Source organism: Aethalodelphis obliquidens, unplaced genomic scaffold, assembly GCF_003676395.1.
Source record: "Aethalodelphis obliquidens isolate GAN/ISIS:26980383/991018 unplaced genomic scaffold, ASM367639v1 scaffold9, whole genome shotgun sequence".
Lineage (NCBI taxonomy): Eukaryota > Metazoa > Chordata > Mammalia > Artiodactyla > Delphinidae > Aethalodelphis > Aethalodelphis obliquidens.
The window spans coordinates 20,332,340-20,345,032 of record NW_020837953.1 but is presented as its reverse complement, the minus strand read 5'-3'; positions in this window follow the sequence as shown (position 1 = coordinate 20,345,032).

Here is a 12,693-nt window from a genome sequence, read left to right as displayed (position 1 = left end):
CCTTTCATTCACTTAAGCAATGTTGGTAGAGTGCTTTGGAATCTGACTCTGTCACTGAGTATGACAACAGGACCTAAAACCATATGAAGTCTCAGTTTGCTCATCTGTAAAAAGAAATAATAATGGTCCCTATCTTACAGGTTTTTGTGAAGACTGAACGGAATGATGCATATGATGTCCTTACCCTAGCAAGCAGCACATAGTAGGTGCTTGATACATTTCTGCTTTCATTATGATTTATTGAGGACTCTCTGTGCACCAGTCCTGCACCCAATGTGGGGAAAACAACCACAAGCAGGTCAGCTAAAATAGTGAAGGAGAATACTCTCTGGAACCTGGGAAATTTCAGCTCCATTGGGCATGTTGGCAAAGGGCCTTGGGCTTTGAAAGGGGTTCCTGGAGCTGAGTTTGGGAGAAAGGGCTTGAGAGAACTTAATTGCACTGCCTAACAGAGTGAAGAAGGATTTGGAGTTTGTAGGAAGTAAGATGAGAGGAGGAGGAGGTGAGAGAGGGCTGATGGGCACTGCCTGGGTGTGCGGAACTATTTGTAAAGGACGTCTAAGAAATGGGATGTCCAAAGTTGTTGGTTTTATGTTGTTTATTTCTTCCTCTCCTTGTAGACTAAACATACAAAAGCCTCCGAGGAGTAAGTGTTGTTCTTTTGTGTGTTTGTGAAAAGGGGATGAGCTTCACATTTGGACAGCACACATGAGTGTATTCATTGTTTATTGCAGCATAACAAACCATCTGAAAACTGAGTGGCTTAAAACAACCATTTCTTGGATTGGGAATTCAAGAATGGCTCTGCTGATTGGTTCTGACTTGAGGTCTATTATAAGTTTGCAGTCAGATGGTGACTGGAATTGGGGTCAGCAGGAGGCTTCTTCACTCATGTTTCTGGTGTCTGTACTGGGAAGCCTTCAATAGGCTGGAACAAATGGAATCTCTTGGGCAGCTCTCTCCTTGATCCCGTTGTGAGCTTGCCACAAGTATCTCCCACATGGCAGCTTCTAGGTAGCTGAACTTCTTACACAGCAGCTCAGTGAGAGCAGGACAACACCAGACTAAAGCAGAATTGCCTCCCAGGACCCAGGCTCGGAAATCACACAGTGTCAACTTCACCACATTCTTTTGGTGCAGGCAATTACAAAGGTTTGCCCAGTTTCAAGGGGAAGGAACAGAGACCCTCAACTCCTGATGGATGAGTGTCAATGTCACATTTCAAGAAGAGCATGGGGGCCCAAACAAGATGTCAGCCTTCGGGTGAGTACTCCCAGGTATGTTCGCCACCAGCTTTCATGTCCCAAGAGAAGGCCCTCCTCCCACCTCCCCAGGAGACCCTCCAAGACCAGTAGGAAGAAGCAGAGACATGAGGAATGCACATGCATAAAAGAAAGACCATGTGAAATCACAGCGACAAGGCAGCCACTCGTAAGACAGGGAGAGAGGTCTCAGGAGAAACCAACCCTGCCAGCACCTTGATCTTGAACTACCAGCCTCCAGAATTGAGAGAAAATAAACTTCTGTTGTTTAAGCCAACAACAACCAACAAAACAAAACAAAACAACGCCCCCCCCCCCCAAAAAAAAAAGAAGAAGAAGAGCATGGAGGACGGGACATATATTGGTGCAGCCATCTTTGGAAAGTACAACCTAGCACACTCGGGCTTATAAACTGAACCAGTCCAGTGGAAGCTTAAGCTCAAAGCAGGAGCTGATCAGGAGAAATCTTAGACACAAGACATGGATCAGAGGTTCCAGCCAATCTCATATAGCTGTTAAGGAACAGGGAATAAATGGAGAGTCATATATCCACATTCCTGGAGAGGAAGTCTCAACGTTGCAAAGATGTCAACTTAGTCTATAAATTCCAAGTTAGTTTTATACCGAGTTTAAAATTAGAAAATCTACTAATGTAATTCACCACATTATTAAAGAAGAAAAGTTTAAGATCACCTCAAAATGCCAAAAAAAGAAACTCAAATGTCTGCTCTTGTCTTTCCACCTACCATAGTAATTACCTCTGCAAGAATAAACCTGAAAATGGTGGCCCAAGAAGCCAGGAAGGAAACATTGATCAGAAGGAAACATTGACATCACACCCTACCAACCTCATCTCTCCCAAAGGATGCACAGAGCCTGGATGCAGCATCATTAGTCATTAGGAGAATGCAAATCAAAACCACAATGAGGTAGCACTTCACACCCACTGGGGCGGCTATAATAAAAAATCAGGTAATGAGGGCTTCCCTGGTGGTGCAGTGGTTGAGAGTCCGCCTGCCGATGCAGGGGACACGGGTTCGTGCCCCGGTCCGGGAGGATCCCACATGCCGTGGAACGGCAAGGAAGCCCCCACTAACTTTTAAAGAATTTAGAAAGTAAAAAAAGAAATTCTGGGGCTTCCCTGGTGGCGCAGTGGTTGAGAGTCCGCCTGCCGATGCAGGGAACGCAGGTTCGTGCCCCGGTCCTGGAAGATCCCACATCCTGCGGAGCGGCTGGGCCCGTGAGCCGTGGCCACTGAGCCTACGCGTCCGGAGCCTGTGCCCCGCAACGGGAGAGGCCACAACAGTGAGAGGCCCACGTAATGCAAAAAAAAAAAAAAAGAAAAGAAATTCTGGGGCTTCCCCGTTCAAGGAACTGCCAGGCTGTTTCCAAATCAGCAGTACCATTTTACATTCCTATTAGCAGTGTATGAGGGTTCCAATTTCTCCTCATCCTTGCTAACATTTCATTACCTGATTTTTTTTTTTTTTTTTGCTGTTTGGGGGTCCCTCGCTTTTTTCCTTTTTTGGCCTCTCCCGCTGCAGAGCCCAGGCTCCGGACGCGCAGGCTCAGCGGCCATGGTTCACGAGCCCAGCCGCTCCGCGGCATGTGGGACCTCCCGGACCGGGGCACGAACCCGTGTTCCCTGCATCGGCAGGCGGACTCCCAACCACTGCGCCACCAGGGAAGCCCTATCCTTCATTCCTGAAGTGTATTTTCACTGATTTTGGGTTGATAGTCTTTTCTTTCAACACTTGAAAAGTGTGCCACTTCCTTCTGGACTTCATGGTTACTGGTGAGACATCAGCATTCACATTGCTTTTTCCTCCCTTGAGGTAATGTAAGTGTTTTTTCAACTGCTGCTTTCAAGATTTTATAAATGCCAGTTAGGCGAAGTTGACTGGTAGTGTTGTTCAAATTTTCTATATCCTTACTCATGTTTGTTGGTCTATAAATTCTATCAATTATTTTAAAAGAGGTGTTAAAATCTCCTGCTACAATTGCGGATTTGTCTAATTTTCAATTTCATTTTGTCAATTTTTGTTCTGTGTATTTTGTAGTTCTGCTATTAAGTGTGTTGATATTTAGGATTGTTATGTACTCTTGATTAATTAATCTGTTTATCATTATAAAATTACCCACTTTGTCTTTGGTAATACTCCTCGTCTTGAAGGCTATTTTGTGTGATGTTAATATAGTCACTCCAGCTTTCATGTGTTTAGAGTTTGCATGACACCATTTTTTTTTTTTTTTTTTTTTTGGCTGCTTTGGGTCTTCATTGCTGCGCGTGGGCTTTCTCTAGTTGCAGCAAGTGGGAGCTACTCTTCATTGCGGTGCACAGGCTTCTCATTGCGGTGGCTTCTCTTGTTGTGGAGCACAAGCTGTAGGCACGTGGGCTTCAGTAGTTGCGGCACGTGGGCTCAGTAGTTGTGGCTTGTGGGCTCTAGAGCACAGGCTCAGTGGTTGTGGCACATGGGCTTAGTTGCCCCGCGGTATGTGGGATCTTCCCGGACCAGGGATCGAAACTAGGTCCCCTGCATCGGCAGGCAGATTCTTAACCACTTCACCACCAGGGAAACCCCTGCATGACATCTTATTTCATCATTTTACTTTAAACCTTTTGTGTCTTTATATTTACATTTCACCTCTTGTAAACAGTACATAGTTGGGTCTTGAGTTGTTTTCCAGCCTGATAATCTTTGCCTTTTAATTAGAGTGGCCCACCTACATTTAAAGTAATTATAGACATGATTGGGTTTAATTTTATCAACTTGTTATTTTCTTTTATCTTCTCTCTTGTTTCTTGGTCCCTTCTTTCCTGTCTTCTTTTGGTATAATTGAGTATTTTTTAGCATTTTATTTTATCTCCTCTACTGGCATTTTATTTATTTTTTTAAAAAATTTTATTTATTTATTTTTTATTTTTGGTTGTGTTGAGTCTTTGTTGTTGCGTGCGGGCTTGCCGTGAGCGGGGGCTACTCTTCATTGTGGTGCGCGGGCTTCTCATTGCGGTGGCTTCTCTTGTTGTGGAGCACGGGCTCTAGGCACACCGGCTCAGTAGCTGTGGCTCACAGGCTCTAGAGCACAGGCTCAGTAGTTGTGGCGCACGGCACAACTACTTAGTTGCTCCGTGGCATGTGGGATCCTCCCAGACCAGGGCTCGAACCTATGTCCCCTGCATTGGCAGGCAGATTCTTAACCACTGAGCCACCAGGGAAACCCCTCTACTGGCATCTTAATGATATCTCTTTGTATTCTTTTATTAGTGATTGCTGTGGGGATTTACAATATGCTCCTCTATCTTATCACAGTCTACTTAGAAGTAATATTATACCACCTCATGTATAATGTAAGAACCTTACGACAGTATAATTTCATTGCCACCCGTCCTGTTCATTGTACTGTTTTTGTTGTATATTTTACTTCTACATATGTTATAAACCCCACAATATGTTGTTATTATTTTTTGCTTTAAGAAGTCCATTGACCTTTTTTCCAAGAGAAATAAAAATATTTTATCTTCATAAGAACCTATAACGTTTGTATTTTTAGAATTAAATTCCACAAATAGTTTAGGTACTATCTTCTATTACTGTTTCAACATGGCTGTTCTTGGCTTTGCATTTGCCTGGGGTACCGTGACTTCTTAACTGGTTTCTGAGTTCTCATAAAGGCATTCTGAACTGTATATTGTTGTTAAGTCTGTATCTTTGTTGGGGAGCAAGGTCTGGACTTCCTATTGCACCATCTTGCTGACATCACTCTCCAAAAGTCCACTGACTTTTATTTTTTAATAAGTTTATTTATTTATTTATTGGCTGTATTGGTTCTTCCTTGCTGCATGTGGGCTTTTCTCTAGTTGCAGCGAGCAGGGGCTACTCGTTGTTGCCGTGTGTGGGCTTCTCACCACGGTGGCTTCTCTTGTTGCAGCGCATGGACTCTAGGCGCACAGGTTTCAGTAGTTGCGGCACGTGGGCTCAGTAGTTGTGGCTCACGGGCTTTGTTGCTCCGCAGCATGTGGGATCTTCCCAGACCAGGGCACAAACCCGTGTCCCCTGCATTGGCAGGCAGATTCTTAACCACTGTGCCACCAAGGAAGCCCCCACTGACTTTTAAAGAATTTAGAAAGTAAAAAATAATATACTTCATGTTTATCAACATATTTACCATTTCCAGTGCTCTTCCTTCTTTTGTGTAAATCCAAAGTGACATTTTGTATAATTTCCATTCAAGCTGAAGTCCCGTCTACATCATTTCACACATTTGGGTCTTTGGTGACAAATTCAACTTCAATCTAACTGAAATTTCTTCATTTTTGTCTTCATTTTTGAAATATATTTTCATTGGACCTTGAATTCTAGATTTGCAGGGGTCTTTTTGTTTGTTTTGTTTTATCACTTTAAAGATATTGTTCCAGTGTCATCTGGGATCCACTGTTTCTAGTGACTACTCAGTTGTCATTTTTATAGTTGTTTCTCTGTATGTAATATGTTTTTTGAAAATCTCTGGCCACTTTTCAGTTATTTCTTTATTTTTAAGTTTTCAATAGTTTGACTATTATGTATTCTGATGTGGTTTGATTTGTACTAATCGTACTTTGTGTTTCTGAGCTTCCTGTGTATATAGATTGCTACGGGGTTTTTTAAAATTAAATTTAGAAATTTGTTAGCAATATTTCCTCAAAAATTTGTTATTTCTCATAATCTCTCTCTAATCTTTCTGGAACTCTAATTATACATATATTGGACCCTTCAGTAGTGTCCCATAGGTCATGAAATTTGTGATTATTTTTTCCCAATCTTTTATTTTTCTCTATGATTCAGGCTGCTTGATTCCTATTATCTTGTCTTACATGTATGGATTATTTCTTTAGTTGTGTCAAATCTGCTATTAATACATCCAATACATTTTAAAATTTCAGATATTGTATTTTTCATTTCTAGGCTTTCCATTTGGTTCTTTTCTACTGTTTCCAAGTCTCTCCTGAAGTTCCTCATTTTTTTACCTAATATAAAATCCATCTTTTCTTGTAGACTATTAAATGTATATTTTCATGGTTATTTTAAAGTCCTTGGGTGCTAATTCCAATATCTGGATTGTCTATAGCTCTCTTTCTTTCTCTTTTTTTTTGAATTTTATTTATTTTTTATAGAGCAGGTTCTTCTTAGTTATCTATTTTATACATATTAGTGTATATGTGTCAATCCTAATCTCCCAGTTCATCCCACCACCCACCCCTGCCACTTTCCCCCTTTGGTGTCCATATGTTTGTTCTGTACATCTGTGTCCCTATTTCTGTATGGCTCTGTTTCTATTGACTTATTTTTCTATTTGACTATGAATCACATTTTCTTGGTTTATATATATATATATATATATATATATATATATACTGGACATGAATGATGTGCTATAGAGACTCTGAATTTTGTAATATTCCTCTGAAGAGTGTCAGAGTGTCAAAATATTTTTCAGCCAACAGTTAACTTACTGGTGAATCATCCTGAACCTACGGATGTTAGCTTTTTGTTGGGGTAAGTCTACTTTTGGTTCTGCTCCTAGATCTAGGATATATCTCTTAGTTATAGGATATAGAGGTTTTTCCTAAGCTGTGGTCTTTCTGGGATTTTAATAGAATCCTGGGTATTTACCAAGCATTTCTAACCTAGCATAATTTAAACTCCAAACTGTCTTTCTTGCAGTGGACAGCAGCTAAAATTTTTGCTGAGTTCTCTCATCCTTCATTATGGATTTCTCCATGGGGTACTTGGAGTCTTGTTTGTGCATGTGCAATTCAGAAGTTAGCCAAGGATTAGAAGGCAGTTTATGCACACATTTTTGGCCATCCCTCCTTTTGGCTCTTTTGTTTCTGGTGTTTTCCCCTAAATTTTTAGTCACTGTGGCAGCTCTGAACTCTGTCCTCTGATTCATCAAACCGATAGGATTCTGGATTTCTGTTTGAATTTTAGTTTCCCTGTGCTGTGAAAATTGAGAAATACCTTTGGCAGAAAATCCACATCTAGCGTGGCTCCCTTATTTTAAATGCTGAATCCTCCTTCAGTTTGTGCCTGCTTTTGGTCACTTTCCTGTTCCATAATTCAGTTTTTTTGTTGAATATTTTGACAACTTCCTCCACTGTTACCAGAACTGGAACTCAGCCCAATTTAGGAATTTAACAACTATTTAGTGAACACCTGCTTTATACTGGGTAGGTATAACTTTGAATAAGGTAGACACTTCACAGAGCTCACACTTGGGGGTGGGGGAGTCAGATAAAAAAGAAGCATGCTGTAGGCTGTGTTATAGGAAACTTGGAGGACTATGGGGGCCAAGGGTATATTGATGTCAACTCTCTAACAAGGATTTTGCTAGGGGTCCTATTTGTAGTTCCTTCTCAGATATGCTTAGCTCAACCAAAAAACTTCCTTGAGTTTTTCTTTCTTTTTGCTCTTCCTCCCTCATTTCCTTCCCTCCACTCATCTTCTTTCCCTTCCTTCTTTCTAAAATATTCGCTGCACATTTTTTTCTATACCCTGGCACTGTTCTGTGTACTACAGAGGGTGTGGTTATCCTTAGCTGGTCCTTAAAGACTCCCCGCTCCAGAAAGTCTTCCTAGCCTCTACAACCTGGATTAAAAAAAATTTTTTTCCACTATTATTTCCCACGGACCTACTTACTATGTTTCAGGCCTATAGTGTGAGGAATTAATTAAGTGACAAAATCATAAAAAGGATAGCTAAAAACTACTATTTATTAGGAACATTTATCATTTATATATTTGTATTATTATAATATAATTATATATTTATAATAATACATATTGAGCACTTGCTAGATGACAAATATTGTACTAGTGTGTTATGTGCATTTGGTTGTTAAGTCCTCACAGCCCCTCGATGAGGTGGGTCCCTTGATTATTCCCATTTTATGACAAGAAGACAGGCTTAGAGGAATGAAGTGATTTCCCCTTGAGCTCTGCACAAAAGTGGGTGACAGAGCAGGGAGTGGAATGAAATCCAGCCCCGCCACAAGCCTGCCATCGCTTTTATTTTGCTGCTCCTAGCCCTTCTTTTTTTAAATTAATTAATTTATTTATTCGTGTATTTATTTTTGGCTGCATTGGGTCTTCGTTGCTGCGCGAGGGCTTTCTCTAGTTGCAGAGAGCGGTGACTACTCTTCGTTGCGGTGCGCGGGCTTCTCATTGCGGTGGCTTCTCTCGTTGGGAGCACCGGCTCTAGGCGTGCGGGTTCCAGTATTTGTGGCACTCGGGCTCCAGTAGTTGTGGCTCACGGGCTCTAGAGCACAGGCTCAGTTCTTGTGGCACACGGGGTTAGTTTCTCCGCGGCATGTAGGATCTTCCCCGAAGAGGTCTTGAACCCGTGTCCCCTGCATCGGCAGGTGGATTCTTAACCACTGAGCCACCAGGGAAATTCCTCTTAGTGAATTCTTAGACTTGAGGCCTGTGCCACTCCAGTTTACAATACTCGGATCTCTAATCTCTAATCTTCCAATCCCTGATCCTTTCTCTGCAATTCTGATGGGAAGGAGATGTGGACTTGGGTCACGAATAAAAGGTCACGCCCCCTTCCCCACCCATTCCTCCCTCTCTGTGAGAGTCCAACTCCTGGCCTGCAGAAAATCAGGGTTCTGGTCCTCTGGTGTCACCTAGTGGTTCTCTGCCGCATAACACCATGCTGAAAACTTCACAAGGTGAATAAAAGCCTTTTTCTCAGGTGGAAAAGTTCCTAGGGAGATGGAATGGAGAGAGAAGATAAAACACGGTGGGAAGTCACTGAGGGAGAGATCACAGCTTCTGGGGAATTACAGCTTAGAAATTGTATTCAGCTAAACTTGGGTCCTGACTCTACCACAAACTAATTGTGTGACCTTGGGCAAGTCACTTTACCTCTTTGAACCTCAGTTTCCTCATTTGTAAAACAGAGGCAACACTAATGCCTCTTGATGTCCATGAAGTGCTTAGCACGGTGCCCTGCAAGCTTTGGATATTTATTTTAGGTAGAAGGAACTTTGTAAGTAAAGACAGGGAACAGGACGAATGTTCAGAGCACAGGGTAGATAACAAGAGCTCTCCTCCCTGCTGGAATTGGGTGGGGGTAGCGGAGCACGGGTCTCTTAGCCACAGCACAGTGAGAGGAGCTAGAAGCCCTTCTTGGAACCAGCTGCCCATTCTAAGCAGAGCCCCAGCCTTAAGTAGGTTTGCTCCCCTGGACTCTGGCTGCTGTCATATGCCTAGCAGAAAATGCCAACCACCATGCTTCCTTCTCAAGCCAGAGCAGAGCTCCTCCAGACTCCTGTGAACTGCCCAATCCTGGTCTTGGTTCCATATTCCCCCCTATTTCTTGCATCTGATTCTTTCCCAGTTCTGGTACAACATTGGTAAACCCCAGTGCTGGCTTCCATGAGTTATATTCTCCTTGTTTTCCTCCTGCTTTTCTATAGGTGTCCCTTCTCAAGCTCCTTTGTGGGTTTCTTTTCTCTGCATACCCTTATTTACCACTCCAAAGGGTCCTGTCTTGTCCTTTTCTTCTTAATGCATATGTTCTTCTTGGGCCACCTAACCCACTCCACTGACTTTAGCTATCACTTAAGTTTTCCCCAGAGCCTCAGAGCACTTATCCAACTGCTTCTTGGATGTTCCCCAGGTACCACCAACTTGATATGTCCAAAATGAAATGATCCGCTTGCCCCCAAGCTTGCTCTTCTTCCTGTGTGGCCCACACAGCCAATGGTTCCTTTGCCCTGTTGCTTAAGCCAAAAATCTGGGTGTCAGCCTGGACTCTTCCCTCTCTTCTCCCCCAGAAGTATTATCACCATGTTCCAGTCACAACACCTCATATATGTTTATCAGTCCATCCCCACTGCAACCCTGGACTCCAGCCTCTTTTGCTTGGATAACAACCACCTCTGAATTTGACTCTTTGCCTCAGTTTTGCCCCTTGTTGGTTTGTTGTGTTCCCTTCTGGAGGCTCTATGGGAGAGTCCATTTCCTAGCCTTTTCCACATTCTAGAGGCTTCCCACATTCCTTGGTTCATGATTCCCATCCTCCATCTTCAAAGCCAGAAGAATTACATCTCTCTGACCATTCGTTCAGAGTCAGAAAAAATTACATCTCTCTGACCATTCGTTCAGAGTCAAATTTCTCTATGCTTCTCTCTTCTGTTTTCCTCTGATTAAAGAAAAAAATCACAGTTCCTTGTGATTGCATTTGGACCCACGTATAATCTGGGGTAATCTCTCCATCTCAAGATCCTTAACTTCATTATATCTACAAAGATCCTCCTACAGATTCACAGATTCTGGGGATTAGGATGTGGACACGAGAGCTCTTATTTTACCCACCATAGTCGTCTCTCTGCCCTCCAAGTATGTCTGTCTTACATGAAAAATACATTCACCTCATTCCAAAAAGTTCCCCCAAAGTCTCAACCCACTAAAGTATCTACTCAAAGTCCAAAATCTCATCAGCTCAAAAGTCTCAAGTCTCACCACTGAAATTGTCTGTGTTTGTTAGGTATTGGATGACACTCAGTATAATCTAGTGAAGTTTCTCTCCATCTGTGGACCTGTAAGCTCTCTGCTCCCCAAATAGAATGGTGCTACTGGCATAAGGTAACAGTTATAGATATTCGTGTACAAAAAGAGAGAAAAAGAAGAGATAAAGGAATCACCAGTCCCAAGTAATTTCAAAGTTAAGTTGGACAAACTCCAGTAAGTTTCAAGGCCTAGGAATAATACACTGTAGCTCAAGGCTCAGCTCTCCGGGCCCACAGATCTGCCTCCTGAGTCATTTTTCTTTTTTCTTGAAAGATAGCAGCTGTTTCAAGGCTAGTTTTATCAGCCTGTTTCTTGCCTGTAGAATTTTGGGAGTCATGTAATCTTCTTTCATTTCATCCTCTCTGTCCCTTTCAGTCCAAGTTCCACTGCTTCTCCTGGTACAAAATTCTCAAGAACCTTGTAGGTCTCTCACGTAAGTCCCAAGAATTCACTCCATTAGACAAGAGGCTCCTCCACAGATCTTCCCTAGATCGTTTCATTTCTATTTTTGGCTTCTGTTGAGATAGCTGAGGGGAATCTCTGGGTCACATACTTAATCTCTCCAAAAAGCCTTTATGTGGCTGAATGCGCAAATCTTTGGATCTTTCAGAGAAATTAACAAAAAATTGTCCAGCACATCCTCAGCTTTTCCCCTCAAGCAGCTTTCCTGGCTGTGAATCTCTTCATTTTAATATCATGTGCAATTTAGATAGGCTGAGAATTCCCCAAATCATCAAGTCCTGGTTCTTTTTTGTTGGTCAGTTCTTCTTTCAATTTATGTTTTCCCTCTCATTTTACCGTAAGTGGCAAGAAACCAGGCCACACCCTTCAACTCTTTGCTGGGAAATCTCCTCAGCTAAATATCCAGCTTCATTGCTGATAAGCTCTGTTTTCCACAGAACGGCAGGGCACACAGTCCTAAGGTTTGGGGGGTTTTTGTTTGGTTTTTTTTTTTTGGCCACTGGGTATCACCCTTTCCTCCAGTTTCCAATGACATGTTCCTCATCTCCTTCTGAGCCTGAGGCCTCACAGGCAGCACCTCTAGCATTCATATTGCCACCAAGTCTGTTCATGCTGATTTAGGTATCCTGCAAGTCGATTTATGTTTTCTCTGCCATGCTTCTTTCTGAGTCCTCACTGGCAGAGTCATTAGTCTCCATAGTTCTACTAAGGTCTGTTCAAGGTGATCTCGGTTTTTTTCGTTCATCCCCCTCAGAGTTTCTCCCGCCTCTTCCCACAGTCCAATTCCAAAGTCACTTCCACTTATTCAGGTATCTGTTACAGCAGCTCCAAATCTGTATTATTAGTTCTTATTGCTGTTGTAACAAATTACCTCAAACGTAGTGGCCTAAAACCACACAAGTCTGTGATCTCAAAGTTCTGTGGGTCAGAAGTCCGACACTGGGCTAAAATCAAGATGTGAGCATGGCCGTCTTCCTTTCCAGAGACTTTAGAGGAGAGTCTATTTCCTTTACTTTTCTACCTTCTAAAGGCTTCCTAGGACTTCCCTGATGACTCAGTGGTTAAGAATCTGCCTGCCAATGGAGGGGACATGGGTTCAATCCCTGGTCCGGGAATATCCCACATGCTGCGGAGCAACTAAGCCTGTGCACCACCACTACTGAGCCTCCACTCTAGAACCCGTGAGCCACAACTACTGAGCCTGCGTGCCACAACTACTGAAGTCCGCATGCCTATAGCCTGTGCTCTGCAGCAAGAGAAGCCACCACAATAAGTCCTCTGCACCCCACTAAAGAGTAGCTAAATAAATAAATAGGACCCAGTTCATTATTTAATAAATAAATAAATAAATAAAGGCTTCCTATATTCCTTGGCTCATGGCCCTCCTTTTCCATTTTTCACAGCCAGCCATGA